The following is a 17,853-nucleotide window of genomic DNA, read 5'->3' on the forward strand; positions in this document are numbered from 1 at the left end:
CTCCCCATCATCCACTACCGTCCCCCTCATCCACTACCCTCTCCATCACCCACTACCCTCCCCATCATCCACTACATCAGGGAAGAGGTCCAGGAGCCTGAAGGCTGACACTCTCAATGATTCGGGATCAGCGTCTTCGCCTCTGCCATCGGATTTCTGAATGGACATTAAACCCTTGAACAGCACCTCCCTGATTTTTTGCAATACTCATTTAGTTTCAGTTTACGTAGAAACTGTAATCACAGTTTCATTGTAATGTAAGAACAAGTGTTACGATAAATGCCGGTGATATTAAACTTAATTCTAGTTATGATTTTGAAATATGTAGCTCCGCAGAATTATTGTGTAACATCTGATGTCCCCGAGGTTGCAGCAACGCGGCCGGTTAGCTCAGCTGGTTAGAGCGTGGTGCTAATAACGCCAAGGTCGCGGGTTCGATCCCCGTACGGGCCAGTGCTTTTCTTCCTCTGAGGAATGTCCTGTTAAACCCGGAGTTCAGTCAGTCCCGAAGCGGACTTCCCCGAGAAGAAATTGCCAACAAGATTCCACTCAACGCCGTCTGTATTTTATTGCAACCGCTCCGGAATTTGTCCCAAATCAGTACACCCAAAACATAAAACCGCTAAAACTGCCCGAGTTTTTTTTGGGGGGGGGCGGGGGTCGTTATAGCAGGTCGTTAAACGTTCAGCAGTTCAAGTGTATTGTCCTGAGTACACATCCCCAGATTCTTTTATTTATCACAGCAAACACTGAAATGCATCGCTTGTGTTAAGCAATCAACGTGTGAAGGGGGCAGGCCACGGGCAGCAGCCGGTGCCAACATAGCAGTCAGCAGAACGATCCATGCACACAGTCAGGCCTCCAAGCCCGCCATAGACCGCCCCAGGCTTCCAGTCCTCGCTCCGCAGACATCAGGCCTCATCTCACCAATTGCGGGCTTGACCTTCGGGCCTAGACTCCAGGACATGCAAATCACAGATCTGATATTCGGACCTGTATATACCCCCTGTCAGTCTCTCCCGAAACTATAACCCTCTCCGTCAGTCTCCCCCTGTAACTATAACCCTCCCCGTCAGTCTCCCCCGTAACTATAACCCTCCCCGTCAGTCTCTCCCTGTAACTATAACCCTCCCCGTCAGTCTCCCCCTGTAACTATAACCTTCTCCGTCAGTCTCCCCCTGTATCTATAACCCTCTCCGTCAGTCTCCACGTATCTATAACCGTCCCTGTCAGTCTCCCCCAGTAACTATAACCCTCCTCGTCAGTCTCCCCCTGTAACTATAACCCTCTCCGTCAGTCTCCCCCTGTAACTATAACCCTCTCCGTCAGTCTCTCCCTGTAACTATAACCCTCCCCGTCAGTCTCTCCCTGTAACTATAACCCTCCCCGTCAGTCTCCCCCTGTAACTATAACCCTCCCCGTCAGTCTCCCCCTGTAACTATAACCTTCTCCGTCAGTCTCCCCCTGTATCTATAACCCTCCCCGTCAGTCTCCCCCTGTAACTATAACCTTCTCCGTCAGTCTCCCCCTGTATCTATAACCCTCTCCGTCAGTCTCTCCCTGTAACTATAACCTTCCTAGTCTGTCTCTCCCTGTAACTATAACCCTCCCCGTCAGTCTCTCCCTGTAACTATAACCCTCCCCGTCAGTCTCCCCCTGTAACTATAACCCTCCTAGTCTGTCTCTCCCCGTAACTATAACCCTCCCCGTCAGTCTCCCCCTGTAACTATAACCCTCCTAGTCTGTCTCTCCCTGTAACTATAACCCTCCCCGTCAGTCTCCCCCTGTAACTATAACCCTCCCCGTCAGTCTCCCCCTGTAACTATAACCCTCCCCGTCAGTCTCTCCCTGTAACTATAACCCTCTCCGTCAGTCTCTCCCTGTAACTATAACCCTCCCCGTCAGTCTCTCCCTGTATCTATAACCGTCCCTGTCAGTCTCCCCCAGTAACTATAACCCTCCTCGTCAGTCTCCCCCTGTAACTATAACCCTCTCCGTCAGTCTCCCCCTGTAACTATAACCCTCTCCGTCAGTCTCCCCCTGTAACTATAACCTTCTCCGTCAGTCTCCCCCTGTAACTATATCCCTCCCCGTCAGTCTCTCCCTGTAACTATAACCCTCCCCGTCAGTCTCCCCCTGTAACTATAACCCTCCCCGTCAGTCTCCCCCTGTAACTATAACCTTCTCTGTCAGTCTCCCCCTGTATCTATAACCCTCTCCGTCAGTCTCTCCCTGTAACTATAACCTTCCTAGTCTGTCTCTCCCTGTAACTATAACCCTCCCCGTCAGTCTCTCCCCGTAACTATAACCCTCCCCGTCAGTCTCCCCCTGTAACTATAACGCTCCTAGTCTGTCTCTCCCTGTAACTATAACCCTGCCCGTCAGTCTCCCCCTGTAACTATAACCCTCCCCGTCAGTCTCTCCCTGTAACTATAACCCTCTCCGTCAGTCTCTCCCTGTAACTATAACCCTCCCCGTCAGTCTCCCCGTAACTATAACCCTCCCCGTCAGTCTCCCCCTGTAACTATAACCTTCCTAGTCTGTCTCTCCCTGTAACTATAACCCTCCCCGTCAGTCTCTCCCTGTAACTATAACCCTCCCCGTCAGTCTCCCCCGTAACTATATCCCTCCCCGTCAGTCTCTCCCTGTAACTATAACCCTCCCCGTCAGTCTCTCCCTGTAACTATAACCCTCCCCGTCAGTCTCCCCCGTAACTATAACCCTCCCCGTCAGTCTCCCCCTGTAACTATAACCCTCCCCGTCAGTCTCCCCCCGTAACTATAACCCTCCCCGTCAGTCTCCCCCTGTAACTATAACCCTCCCCGTCAGTCTCCCCCCGTAACTATAACCCTCCCCGTCAGTCTCCCCCTGTAACTATAACCCTCCCCGTCAGTCTCCCCCCGTAACTATAACCCTCCCCGTCAGTCTCCCCCTGTAACTATAACCCTCCCCGTCAGTCTCCCCCCGTAACTATAACCCTCCCCGTCAGTCTCCCCCTGTAACTATAACCCTCCCCGTCAGTCTCCCCCTGTAACTATAACCCTCCCCGTCAGTCTCCCCCTGTAACTATAACCCTCCCCGTCAGTCTCCCCTGTAACTATAACCCTCCCCGTCAGTCTCCCCTGTAACTATAACCCTCCCCGTCAGTCTCCCCCTGTAACTATAACCCTCCCCGTCAGTCTCCCCCTGTAACTATAACCCTCCCCGTCAGTCTCCCCCCGTAACTATAACCCTCCCCGTCAGTCTCCCCCTGTAACTATAACCCTCCCCGTGAGTCTCTCCCGTAACTATAACCCTCCCCGTCAGTCTCCCCCTGTAACTATCACCGATGTGGTGATCAGTCAGGCTCATCAGTGTGTTCACTTTCTCAGGTGCCAGAGAAGATTCATATCAAGTCAAGTCACTTTTATTGTCATTTCGACCACAACTGCTGGTACAGTTCATAGTAGAAATGAGACAACGTTTTTCAGGACCATGGTGTTACATGACACAGTACAAAAACTAGACTGAACTATGTAAAATAAAACACAGAGAAAGCTACACTAGACTGCAGGACTACATAAAGTGCACAAAAACACTGCAGGCATTACAATAAATAATAAACAAGATAATAGGGCAGGATGTCAGTCCAGACTCTGGTTAATGAGGAGTCTGATGGCTTGGGGGAAGAAACTGTTACATAGTCTGGTCGTGAGAGCCCAAATGCTTCAGAGCCTTTTCCCAGACGGCAGGAGGGAGAAGAGTTTGTATGAGGGGTGCATGGGGTCCTTCATAATGCTGTTTGCTTTGCGGATGCAGCGTGTAGTGTAAATGTCCGTGATAGCGGGAAGAGAGACCTCGACGATCTTCTCAGCTGACCTCACTATCCGCTGCAGGGTCTTGCGATCCGAGATGGTGCAATTTCCGAACCAGTCAGTGATGCAGCTGCTCAGGATGCTCTCAATACAACCCCTGTAGAATGTGATGAGGATGGGGGGTGGGAGATGGACTTTCCTCAGCCTTCACAGAAAGTAGAGACGCTGCTGGGCTTTCTTTGCTATGGAGCTGGTGTTGAGGGACCAGGTGAGATTCAACTTGTCCATGACGGTTCTCTCAGGATGTGCTGACCGGGACCGGGTTCACTTCAACGGGGACCGGCAGCTGTCCTGCCCGCGACTGCAAGCACTGCAGAGAGCTGTGGGCACGGCTCAGTCTCAGCACATCACAGAAACTCCGCCACACTTCTTGTTGCCTCGGTAAGGCAGCCAGCACAGTCACACCCCGACACGTACCCTCCCAGCAGGCAGAAGATACATAAAGCACGTACCTCCCGGCTCAAGGTGAGCTTCTACCCTGCTGATCATTGACCTCGTCGAGACCCTTGCACCCGATCACCTGCCTGCACTGCTCTCTCTCTCTGACTGTCACACACCTATCATTTTTCTGAAGTACTGATCTGATGTGTATGGGTGGTATTCATGTAATGACGTGACGCACCCTGACCGGGGGTTTCGGCCCGATCGTGCTGCCTGGCCTGCTGAGCCTCTCCAGCATTTGGTGTGTGTTGTTCTCCTTTCCCGTTGTTGTTGATCGGGGCGGCCGCAGCGCCCGATTCACATTCCTTTGTGCTTTGATGTTCCATATCGCGTCTTTTGCTCATTTCTGCCATTTGCGCAATATGTTCTTTGTGCGTGCGTTGAGAGTTACTTTGAACGGGTTCCTTGTCTCCGCGGCTGTCTGTCGGGAGGCGATGCCAGGGTTCATACTGCGTCCACACTTTGCATCTCTGAAGCAAAGTTTCTCGCTGCACCTCGGCACGAGTGACAATAGTAAAATAGTTCACCAGATCAGCAGGTTACCTGCACGGTGTGTTGTCTGAGGAGGGTCAAGGATCCCTGCCACCCTGAACACTCCCTTCCCTCTCTTCTGCCGTCTGGGGGGGGGGGGGGGGATACAGGGGCCAGACAACTAACCTCAGTAACAGCTTCTTCCCCATTGCTGAAGCGATCACCTTCCTCACATTCCGAATCAGCGGTGCTACCGCGTTGTCGGGCTCGTGGAATACAAGACACTGGACATCAGGCCATTCAGCCCATCGAGTCTGCTCAGCCATTCCATCATGGCCGATTTATTACCCCCCCCCCCCAGCCCAATTCTCCTTTCTTGTCACCGTAATACGTTGTCCCACAGAACTACTTCTCACTGGATGGTCTTTTTAAAAAAATCTTTGCAAGGTTCTCTGTAAACTCTAGAGACTGTTGGGCGTGAAGCTCCCAGGAGATCAGCAGTTGCTGAGACATTGAAACCAGCTCATCTGCGATCAAAGTCACTTGGATCACATTTGTTGCTCTTCTCTTCCCGGCAGTTTCGACGCGTCGAGGCGTATTACTGCCCTCGGCACGATGGACAATTAATTACTGAATTTCAAGAAACTCAAATTCTCAGATATAAACTAGTCGCACGTAGAAACAGAATAATAAACTTTTCAATCCGTTGGTGGCCAAGCAAAGATTTAATAGAAAAACAAAATACGTCCCCCGTCAGACAGCCTCTTGAACAATATTCTCCTTTCAATTTTATACCGATTACAACTCAGCAAAACATGCTGAACTGTCTCTGCACGACCACAGTCACATTATCCACTTGGATGTTTTCCTATTACCTTTAAGTAATAGTTTAGCCCACAATGCCCCAACTTGTCTTGTTAATTTCGCCATATCTCTATGATTTAAAGAGTAACAGTCTGAGACCTTTTTAACTAGAGGGTGACTAGAAAAGAAATTCCTTCCCTTTAATTCATTTTTCCAATCCTCTTGCTATTTCTTCTCTATGCACTTTTTTTAAATCCTACTTCTCAATTCTGCTCTGCCTGGGGGTATTCTAATTCCTTCTTGCCCACTCTGTAAGGAAGACTTAGCAATGCCATCCACAATTTCATTTCCCTCCACCCCAGCATGCCCAGGTATCCATGTAAATCTGACTTCACAACCAATCTTCCCTACTCTAAACAAAACTAAGAGAATCTCAATAACTATGTCAGGACAAGCTTTTGATTTATTCCCTTTTATAGCCTCTAAGGCAGCAGCAGAATCTGAACAGACGACAACCCTGCATGACTGAGAGTCTTCTATCACCATAAGGCCCAGAGGATTGTTAATAATTCTGTTGCAAAGACAGAAACACCATCTGAAACCCAGTGACCGATCTCAACTCCAAGTTGAGACATGTACATCCCAAATCCTGCCTCACTGCTCTCCGGGTCCACTGAGACATCAGTAAAAATCTTCAGATAAGATCCCCGTTTATTATTTAAACGTTCATTTACAATCGGCATTGTTGAAATTGCTCTGCTTCCTTGAAGCTGAGAAAGGAGGAACAGATCTACTTCTAGTTCTGGCCAAAGCCAAGAAGGAATGGATGGAAAGCAAATTTGTTCAGCTATGTCTTCCTCAATCAGTTTCAATTTCACAGCCCAGATATTAACCAAATCTAAAAATAGATATCTTTTGGTTTTACTTTGGTGCTCCGACGTCTCCTGCAAAAGACATTTTGATGGACAGCTGTGATTGAAGCCATTTAGTTTTGCCCAATACTACAGGCCCAACTTAACTCATCTTAAATGTAGAGGCTCTTCTCCCATCTCCACACATAATGCAGGGACTGATGTTGTTCTGAAAGCTCCACAGCAGAGTCTAAGTGCTTTGGACTGCAGTGTCTAACTTTCCAAGCACTGCTGTAGCAGCAGAACCATAAACAATACAACCATAATCAATTTCTGATCTAATCATAGCTTGATACATAGTTTCCCGCCCTGCTCCCCAGTCACATCCAGCAATACTTCTCATAACATTTAAAACTTTCTCACACTTTCCAATTGTTTTATCTACATGAACCCTCCAAGTAAGTCTTTCATCAAACCAGACACCTAAGAACTTGAATACCTTGACCCTTTCTAATGGAGAATCATACAGACACAATTCACAAACTAGAATCTTTCTTCTAAAGCCAAAAGTCATATACTTGGACTTAGAACATAGAACATAGAATAGTACAGCACATTACAGGCCCTTCGGCCCACAATGTTGTGCCGACCCTCAAACCTGCCTCCCATATAACCCCCCACCTTAAATTCCTCCATATACCTGTCTAGTAGTCTCTTAAACTTAAGATAAACTTAGTCTCTTAAGATACAAGTGTATCTGCCTTCACCACTGACTCAGGCAGTGCATTCCATGCACCAACCACTCTCAGTGAAAAACTTTCCTCTAATATCCCCCTTGAACTTCCCTCCCCTTACCTTAAAGTGATGTCCTCTTGTACTGAACAGTGGTGCCCTGGGGAAGAGGTGCTGGCTGTCCACTCTGTCTATTCCTCTAAATATCTTGTACACCTCTATCATGTCTCCTCTCATCCTCCTTCTCTCCAAAGAGTAAAGCCCTAGCTCCCTTAATCTCTGAGCACAATGCATACTCTCTAAACCAGGCAGCATCCCGGTAAATCTCCTCTGTACCCTTTCCAATGCTTCCACATCCTTCCTATAGTGAGGCGACCAGAACTGGACACAGTACTCCAAGTGTGGCCTAACTAGAGTTTTATAGAGCTTAGAAGCTTAGAATACTTAGAATCCTGAAACCCCATTTGTTTGCCCAGTTTTCAACTGATCTTAAAGCCTTTTGTACCTGCTTTAATTGACGTTTCTTCCTCTTTTCCAGATCGCACCATCGTCTTCAAACAATGATTTGCCAAATCCTGTCCCTACCTGCTCAAAGATATTGTTTATCATGACATTTAAAAGAACTGGATGCTTCCCTGAGGGGTACCATTATCTATTTTAACTGACTTGGAGCTGGTTCCACCTATCCTTACTTGAATTGTCCTTTCCGTAAGAAAATCTTTGATCCAATTGAACATTCTACCTCTAATTCTCGCATCATAGAGTTTAATTAATAAACCTTCCTTCCATAGTGAGTCAAATGCTCTTTCAATATCTAGAGATACACTTAGCATTACTTCTCTATTTTGAAACACCTTTTTAATATCATGATCTAAAAGGGCAACAGATTCCATTGTTGATCTTCCAGTTTTAAAACCATTTTGATGGGCAGTGAAGTGTCCCTTATTTTCTAAAAACTAAACAAGTCTGTTGATGACCATCCATTCCATAGTTTTACAAAGCACTGATGTTAAAGCTATAGGCCAATATGAACTGGGACTAGACTCGTCTTTACCTGGCTTTAAAAACTGGAACTATCACCACATGCTTCCATTCTACTGGTAATTTTCCTTCTTTCCACACTGATTTAAACAGAGCTAGCATTTCTATTAATAGAAAGTCATCTAAATGCTTAATCAATTCATAACACAGTCCCATCTCTATCAGGAGAAGTGTTCGTACCTGATTGGACAGCTTCCTGCAATTCCTGAAGGGAGAAAAACAAATTCACGGAGCTGTTATCATCCAAGCTCCAGTCCAATTTCCAACTTTCCTTTTACATAATTTCCTTTCTCAAATCACCTGACTCTCCAGAACTTGTAACGCTTGGAACGCCTCGACAAACATATCAGCCTTTTCCTTGTTGGTTACAGCTTCAATGTCTCCTTCCAGCAAAGCTGGGATAGATGGTTTTCCATATATCCCTGACATTCTGTGAATGATCATCCACAGCTGCTTTATAGGTGTCTCAGGGCCCAGGGTTCTCCAACTATCCCTCTTTGCATTTTTAATTACTCTCCTTGCCACTGCTGGTTCCTTTTTATACTCCATAACATTATCCAACACTGGGTACTTCCTGAATTTCCTGTCAGCTCTATTTCTGTTTGTTACTGCTATATCACAATCTTTATTCCACCTTGGAACCAACGCTGAGGAACATTTCGTAGCGGAATAGCCAACTGAGCAACTTTATGAATGATAGAACAGAGGGATTCATTCCCCTCGTCTCTGGAGCCCTCGCTATCAATCTCTTCTACTATATCCAGATCACATTTCTCCCCAAATCTGATGTGCTTATGGATTGAGAGATGCTGCCGCGTGATTGGCTAATCAGATATTTGCATTAATGAGGTGTACCTAATAAAGTGTCCACTAAGTGTACAATTATACGCATCAGGAATCTGCAGAGGTGTGTTGGTCACGAATTAGCGGAAATAAAAAGCTGGAGGAGCTCGGCAGGTCAGACAACACCGATGGAGAGGCAGTAATACCCGGTGACAGGTGAGACCAGGTAAGCAAATGTGGATGGAGTGAGAAGCTGGAGAGGGCCAGGCCATCTTCTGACAGCTCCACCGGGCAGGAGGTGCTGAAGCCTGAAGTCCCACCCCACCAGGGTCAGGAACAGCGACTTCCCTTCAACCGTTCGGTTCCTGGCCCGACCGGCACAACCCCGGTCACCACCTCGGTACAGAAACACTGTGACCACTTTGCACTACAATGCGCTTTCATTTTTGTTCTAATTGTATTATTTCTTGTAAAAATGTGATAGTTCATACTTAATTTTTTTAAATTGTGAATGCTGCTTATATGATGCAATGTACCAGAGATTTTTCAGTGCACTTGTACAGATAACCCTAAACTCGACTATGGGGAAGTTATTAAGTATATGTAGACGGGAGCTGCGTCGGTTCTTGATTAGTCAGGGAGTCAAAGGTGACAGGCGAATGGATTTGAGAGGGAAAGTAAATCAGCCACGATGGAATGGCGGGGCAGACCCGATGGGCCGAATGGCCTAATTCTGCTCCTATGTTTTGTGGTTCTATGTCTTTGATTGCGCCTGATAGGCAATACCCCTGTCTCTGCATACGCAATATCTGGGTTTGCTTTTTATTTTGAATTAATTTCTCTATTGTCCTTTCAGCTTAGCTGTCTTCGAATTCTGCATTCAGTGGTGATCTGTTAAAGACCTGGACATGTACTACAGTAATTCATTCCACAATAACTATTCCTAGTGGCCGGTTTTGGATAGAAAGTAGCATAATTCATCCTATAGAATGTATGTATAGATGTATAGCATGGCCGGTTAGCTCAGTTGGTTAGAGCGTGGTGCTAATAACGCCAAGGTCGCGGGTTCGATCCCCGTACGGGCCAGTGCTTTTGCTCACGGAACCCAGAAATGTTCCCGACTGTGGTTCAGCAACTCCACATTTAACAAACTCGGATGACGACTGCTGTAGGAATACATATCTGACCGACAACGCTGGTGCAGATGAATCTTACAGCCCACAACTTACTTTAACAGCATTTTCAATGTTTTACTAACAATTTGTATCCAGTTGGTAATTTTAATACATAATTGCAGGGACTTACGGAACGTGTGGCTAAGATTTAGTTTGCAGTCCAGTGGAGTTAGTTTCCAGGCGAATTACAGAAACTACTTTCTAATACAGCAACGCATCGTTGGATGGGCTTTGAGGAGCTTTTTCAGGCTTGCCGTCTGAATTGGGACGCATTCCTCGCTGCAAGGAGGTCGTGTAAACTGGATGCTATAAAAATGATGTATTTTGCACCATCTGTGCCCGGTGGGAAAGTTAGGGCTGAGGGGTAGAGGGGGCGTGGCGTATACCCCTGAGTGTAAATACGTGGGTAACGAGAAGTGTGAAAATGTAACGACAGCAAAGGAAACAGTTGTAAAGGATTGAAACTCATTGAATTGTTTATTGTATATAATTTATTTTTGAATAAAGTATATTTTGCTTAATAAAATTTTTTGCACCATCTGAATTAATATGCATTTTCTCTGTAGGAACGTTTTAGTTGCGTGCAATATTGCAGTGCTGAATTGATATTTCACAGCATAGGCCGGTGATATTAACTCTGGTGCTATTATCTGGATGTTAACTCAGATTCTCTGCCAGATCACGCAATAAAATAAACTCGGGAGATGCCGCTGAGAAAACGAGTCGCTGCGAGCAGGGTTCGAACCTGCGCGGGGAAACCCCATTGGATTTCGAGTCCAACGCCTTAACCACTCGGCCATCGCAGCCGCACACAGGCAGCGTTTCCCGCGCGGCCCGAATCAAGCCGCCAGCTGCAGGAAGCCGCGTAGGAACCTTCCCTTCTGGGCGCTCCGCGGCACGTCCGCTTCCTCAGGCGGGCCGGTTAGCTCAGCTGGTTAGAGCGTGGTGCTAATAACGCCAAGGTCGCGGGTTCGATCCCCGTACGGGCCAACTGCTGGCAGAATTATGCGCTTATGTATTCCGAAAGTACGCATTTTGAAAAAAAATATCCGTTTCGGCCTGTAAACACAATAACGGAGGATTTTAAAAATAAAACATGATCAATTATTTTAAATGTTACTTTTGAACCCAGACATCTGCAGCACAATGTTGTGCCGATCAGGTAACCTACTCGAGTAGGCTTTCCCTACCGCATAGCCCTCTATTTTTCTAAGCTCCATGCTCCCATTTAAGAATCTCTTAAAAGACCTTGTGTAGTCGCCTTCACCGTCACTGACTGTGCATTCCACCCACCACTCCCTGTGTGGAAAAACCTCTGACATCCCCTATTTACACCCACCTTAAAACTATGCCCACTTGCTTTAGCCATTTCAGCCCTGACTATCCACACAATCAAGGCCTCTCATCATCTGATACACCTCTATCAGGTCACCTCTCATCCTCCTTCGCTCCAAGGAGAAAAGGCCGAGTTCACTCATCTATTCTCATAAGGCATGCTCCCCAATCCGGGCAACATCCTTGTAAATCTCCTCTGCACCCTCTATGTAGAATCCACAGCCTTCCGATAATGAGGCGACCAGAACTGAGCACAGAACTCCTAGTGGGGTCTGACCAAGATCTTGTGCAGCTGTAACGTTATTTCATGGCTCTTGAACTCGATGGTTTGAAATCCATTTTGTTTTGTTTACAGGCCAAAGTAATTTCAAAAGAAGTACAGACTTTCTAAGTAAGTCTGGTACTCATTTCAAGAGTTGATACCCTTGTACTAAGAGAAAATACTTGGGTTGTTCTACCATCGTAGAACTGATAGGAGGCTGAGGATTGGAGGCCGAGGGGAGACCTGACAGAGGTTTTTAACTTATGAGAGGCATAGACCGAGTCCATTCAGAGTCCTTTACCCCAGGATTGAAATGTCGTACCCCACAGCACATGCTTTTAAGACTAGAGAGGGCAGGTTTAAAGGTGACATGAGGGGCAAGATTTTTTTTAACGTAGCGAGTTGCAGGCGACTGGATTGTATGGGGTACCATGGCAGGCTGTTAGGTGAAGTTTAAGAGGCCTTTAGATAGACACATGAATGTTAGGGGAGTGGAGGAGTCCATCAAGATCAGTATATAACGGTCTGAATGGTCTGTCCAGGGTTGAACTGCTCTATGTTCTAGATTCTATATGTTTAGAGACTGGAACAACTATAATTAATTTTCTCCCTTCTGCGCTAGTGCTGTTCTGTATTTTTCTGTGGTGTAAGTTATGTTAACATGTTTGCAATGTACTGTCTGCTGCTACAGACAGCTAACTTTCAAATCAAGTCACTTTTTATTATTTCGGCCACAACTGCTGGTACAGTACACAGTAAAAACGAGACAATACTTTTCAGGACCATGGTGCGACATGAAACAGTACAAAAACTACACTGAACTACATAAAACTACTTACTTGGCATGACTAACTTATTATTTAATTATTTATGGTTTATATTGCTATATTTCTTCACTATTCTTGGTTGGTGCGGCTGTAATGAAACCCAATTTCCCTCGGGATCAATAAAGTATGTCTGTCTGTCTGTAAAAACAACACATAAAAAAAACTACACTAGCCTACAGACCTACCCAGGACTACATAAAGTGCACAAAACAGTGCAGGCATTACGATAAATGATAAACAAGACAATAGGCACAGTCGAGGGCAGTTAATTGGTGCCAGTCCAGGCTCTGGGTACTGAGGAGTCTGATGGTCTGATGGCTTGGCGGAAGAAACTGTTACATATCATTTACATGAGGGGTATGTGTGCCCATGGCAAGAAACTTCAACTTGAATCTGGAGTGAAACAGACCATCTGCTGGAAGAACTCGGGGGGGGGGGGGGGGGTGGGGGGGTGGAACAGCACTGGCAGAAGGGACGGGAATGTGGAACTCTCCCCTCCCCTCCCCGCTCTCATTCCCAACCTGAAACATCGACAGTTTATTCCACCCACCCTCCCGACACAGGTGCTGCTCAACCACTCAGTTCCTCCAGCAGACAGTTTTCACCAGCAACCAGTCCCTGACACTGAATGGGTGATCGTCAGGCTGTGTTTCATCCAGGGCTGTTGTGGTGAAGTTCCGGTCAAGCCCTCCCCACCACTGAGCACATCGAAAGGAAGTGCTGTCACAGGAAAGCAGTGTCCATCTTCAAGGACCCAGACCAGGCTCTCTTCATGCTGCTGTCATTGGGAAGGAGGTACAGGAGCCTCAGGTCCCACACCACCAGGTTCAGGAACAGTTATCACCCCTCAAACATCAGGAAGGAGGTACAGGAGCCTCAGGTGCCACACCACCTGGTTCAGGAACAGTTATTACCCCTCAAACATCAGGAAGGAGGTACAGGAGCCTCAGGTGCCACACCACCTGGTTCAGGAACAGTTATTACCCCTCAAACATCAGGAAGGAGGTACAGGAGCCTCAGGTCCCACACCACCAGGTTCAGGAACAGTTATCACCCCTCAACCATCAGGAAGGAGGTACAGGAGCCTCAGGTCCCACACCACCAGGTTCAGGAACAGTTATCACCCCTCAAACATCAGGAAGGAGGTACAGGAGCCTCAGGTCCCACACCACCAGGTTCAGGAACAGTTATCACCCCTCAACCATCAGGAAGGAGGTACAGGAGCCTCAGGTCCCACACCACCAGGTTCAGGAACAGTTATCACCCCTCAACCATCAGGAAGGAGGTACAGGAGCCTCAGGTCCCACACCACCAGGTTCAGGAACAGTTATCACCCCTCAAACATCAGGAAGGAGGTACAGGAGCCTCAGGTCCCACACCACCAGGTTCAGGAACAGTTATCACCCCTCAACCATCAGGAAGGAGGTACAGGAGCCTCAGGTCCCACACCACCAGGTTCAGGAACAGTTATCACCCCTCAAACATCAGGAAGGAGGTACAGGAGCCTCAGGTCCCACACCACCAGGTTCAGGAACAGTTATCACCTTGCAACTATCAGGCTCCTGAATCAACATGGATAACTTCACTCACCTTAACACTGAACTGATTCCACAACCTATGGACTCATTTTTAAGGACTCTGCAACTCATGTCCTCAGTATTGTTTATTTATGCATTTATTATTGTTAGTATTATTTGATTTATTTTTGGTATGTGCACACTTTGTCTTTTGCACATTGGTTGTTTGTCAGTCTTTGTGTCTAGTTTTCCATTGATTCTGTTGTATTTCTCGGTTCTCCTGTGAATGCCTGCAAGAAAATGAATTTCAGAGGAAATGGTGACAGAGACATGCTTTGACTTTCATGATAAATTTAATTTGAACTTTGACATTCATTGCATCTTTTAAGTGTAACCCCCTGGCTCGCTCAGCTTAATCTCGTATAGGGGGAGCAGCCTTCGGCCCCACCACACTGGGTAATCAGCTGGTGTGGATGCTGTATGATGTCCCCGCCATTCTCGTTATCAGTAAATTAACATTCCTGCTAGTTAACAAAAAGAAGAAACCCTATTTCAGAGGAAATGGTGACAGAGACATGCTTTGACTTTCATGATAAATTTAATTCGAACTTTGACATTCATTGCATCTTTTAAGGAAATTCAATTCTGGTCTATAATCATTTTTCCCTGCCTCCATGTACCAATACCACTTTTGGGCATTTAGAACACACATTTAGTACAGCACAGGAACAGGCCATTCAGCCCACAGTGTCTGTGCTATACCAGCTAAAAAGCAAATCAAAAACACCCAAACACTAATCCCTCCTACTTACACCATGTCCGTATCCCTCCATCCTCCTCACATCCAAACATCTCTTAAAAGCCTCTGATGCTCTTGCCACCATTCCAGGCATCCACCACTCATACCCCTCACTTCCCCCATCACCTTCAATGCATGACCTCTGGGGGAGTAAAGAGTGCTTGAAGACCACGGATGCCAAGACTTGGGGTCCACTGGGAAAGAGGTAATGGTCATTAAAGGTTTATTATTGTCACATGTACCGTTAAAGTACCGAGGAACTGAGAAAACTTTGTTTTGCATCCCATCCAGACAGATCATTTCATCCCATCCGTCCGTCCGTCTGTCAAGGCAGTAACAGAATATTGAACAAAGTGTAACGGTTCCAGAGTGCAGTGCAGCCAGGCGATAAAGTACAAAACAAAGTTAGGTAGTGAGTCCATCTGACCGTCCAGTAGTCTGTAACAGCAGGACAGAAGCACACAGGACACTGAGACACCCAACCACACACAAACGGCTGACAGGACAGTGGTGAGGTCGACCGTTCACACTGTTCATACCGCGGCCTCGACGACATAACCACACACGATGAGGACGTTTGGCCCATCCACCTCTTCTGGCATCTAGGGGAGCGACCATTCCCCCCCCCCCAGCCCCATTGCTCTTCTCCCCTTGTTTATCCGGATCTCCAGAACTCACTGCTGCAGGTGGACATGAAGACACATAACCCTCAGCTAAACGGATGTGGCGGTAGGGGAGGGTTTGGTCTGGGTAACACGGACGTGGGGGTAGGGAAGGGTTTGGTCTGGGTAACACGGATGTGGGGATAGGAAGGGTTTGGTCTGGGTAACACGGACGAGGGGGTAGGGGAGGGTTTGGTCTGGGTAACATGGACGAGGGGGTAGGGGAGTGTTTGGTCTGGGTAACACGGACGTGGGGATGGGGAGGGTTTGGTCTGGGTAACACGGACGTGGGGATGGGGAGGGTTTGGTCTGGGTAACACAGACGTGGGGATGGGGAGGGTTTGGTCTGGGTAACACGGACGTGGGGGTAGGGGAGGGTTTGGTCTGGGTAACACGGACGTGGGGATGGGGAGGGTTTGGTCTGGGTAACACGGACGTGGGGATGGGGAGGGTTTGGTCTGGGTAACACGGATGTGGGGGTAGGGGAGGGTTTGGTCTGGGTAACACGGACATGGGGGTAGGGGAGGGTTTGGTCTGGGTAACACGGACGAGGGGGTAGGGGAGGGTTTGGTCTGGGTATCACGGACGTGGGGGTAGGGAAGGGTTTGGTCTGGGTAACATGGACGTGGGGATGGGGAGGGTTTGGTCTGGGTAACACGGACGTGGGGGTAGGGAAGGGTTTGGTCTGGGTAACATGGACGTGGGGATGGGGAGGGTTTGGTCTGGGTAACATGGACGTGGGGGTAGGGGAGGGTTTGGTAGGGGAGGGTTTGGTCTGGGTAACACGGACGTGGGGGTAGGGAAGGGTTTGGTCTGGGTAACACGGACGTGGGGATAGGGGAGGGTTTGGTCTGGGTAACACGGACGTGGGGGTAGGGGAGGGTTTGGTCTGGGTAACACGGACGTGGGGATGGGGAGGGTTTGGTCTGGGTAACATGGACGTGGGGATGGGGAGGGTTTGGTCTGGGTAACACGGACGAGGGGGTAGGGGAGGGTTTGGTCTGGGTAACACGGACGAGGGGGTAGGGGAGGGTTTGGTCTGGGTAACATGGACGTGGGGATGGGGAGGGTTTGGTCTGGGTAACACGGACGTGGGGGTAGGGAAGGGTTTGGTCTGGGTAACACGGACGTGGGGATAGGGGAGGGTTTGGTCTGGGTAACACGGACATGGGGATAGGGGAGGGTTTGGTCTGGGTAACACGGACGTGGGGATGGGGAGGGTTTGGTCTGGGTAACACAGACGTGGGGATGGGGAGGGTTTGGTCTGTGTGGTGTGAACTGAGTTGAGTAATTGGATTGCTATGATGTGCAGGGAGGCTTCCATGAACGTGACAAGTGTATGACATGTTTTCAATGAGATTGGTTAGCTCGGTTGGTTGGAACATGGTGTTAATAACATCAAGGGTGAGGGTTTGGTTGCTCTACGGCCATTTCTGACCAAGACCACAATTGTCAGCCCCCACTAACAACTCCACAGAATCTCAAAGTTTTCACACTCCTGTTGCAAAACCATCTGCTCAACTGCCCGCTTGTGTTCCCGTCTCCCCAGATGTTTGGGCCTGACAATCAGTCGTAGCAACATCTGTGGGTGCGCCTACCTAGCGTGACTTGCAGCCGAAAGGCAGCGGGTGCTGGAAACGCCCGGCCGGTCGGGCAGCGAAAGGATTCAGCGTTTTGCTGAGGGACTTCATCAGAGATTGGTACCCGAGGAGACTAGCTAGTGTTCTGTTGCAGGGAGGGGCGAGAACTGGAGAGACCAGGGGGGGAAGGTCTGCGATTGGTGGAGGTGCCAAGGTTGCGTGGGTAACACGAATACCTCTGGAGCAGAAGTTAAACGGCGGAGGCTGAGCTCCCAGTTTCGGATCCAGACCCGGCAGTGGAGGCCGGAGTGTCGAGGGGAGACAGTTGAGGAGGAGCAGTGGCACGGGGTCTGGGAGGTGAGGGAGGGTGATCTGTCTGGGTAATGACGGGTGGGGGAGGGAGGACAGAACAAGGGGAAATAGACCGGTGTGAGTGGGAAAGGAACATTGGAGAGCTGCCTGGAACTGAGAAGTCCAATGGTTCATTACCGTCACGTGTACTGCGATGTGGTGAAAGGCCAGACACTCACACGGGTAACCAGCACATCGAGGAAGTGAAAACAGGACAGCATGCAGAATAGAGTGCTCCAGTTACAGAGAAAGGGCAGTGCAGTGCAACGGTCACGATGAGCTGGTCTGGGAGACGATGAGTTCGTCCGTTGGTCTCCTGGAGAGTCTCACACAAGCCAATGCTGTCACCGAGTCGAACCAGCTGGGAT

General features: G+C 48.3%; 4 non-coding genes across 4 annotated transcripts; 3 read left to right on the top strand and 1 right to left on the bottom strand.

Annotated features, from left to right (window-relative positions):
- The first annotated feature begins 379 nt into the window (after positions 1-379).
- Positions 380-453, top strand: trnai-aau (transfer RNA isoleucine (anticodon AAU)). Its single transcript has one exon. It is a non-coding gene; the product is annotated as a tRNA-Ile (tRNA).
- Positions 454-9,989: 9,536 nt separating this feature from the next.
- On the top strand, positions 9,990-10,063 carry trnai-aau (transfer RNA isoleucine (anticodon AAU)). The gene has a single exon. It is a non-coding gene; the product is annotated as a tRNA-Ile (tRNA).
- An 813-nt stretch (positions 10,064-10,876) lies between these two features.
- On the bottom strand, positions 10,877-10,958 carry trnas-cga (transfer RNA serine (anticodon CGA)). The gene has a single exon. It is a non-coding gene; the product is annotated as a tRNA-Ser (tRNA).
- Positions 10,959-11,068: 110 nt separating this feature from the next.
- Positions 11,069-11,142, top strand: trnai-aau (transfer RNA isoleucine (anticodon AAU)). Its single transcript has one exon. It is a non-coding gene; the product is annotated as a tRNA-Ile (tRNA).
- Positions 11,143-17,853: the final 6,711 nt, after the last annotated feature.

Source organism: Hypanus sabinus, unplaced genomic scaffold, assembly GCF_030144855.1.
Source record: "Hypanus sabinus isolate sHypSab1 unplaced genomic scaffold, sHypSab1.hap1 scaffold_827, whole genome shotgun sequence".
NCBI lineage: Eukaryota > Metazoa > Chordata > Chondrichthyes > Myliobatiformes > Dasyatidae > Hypanus > Hypanus sabinus.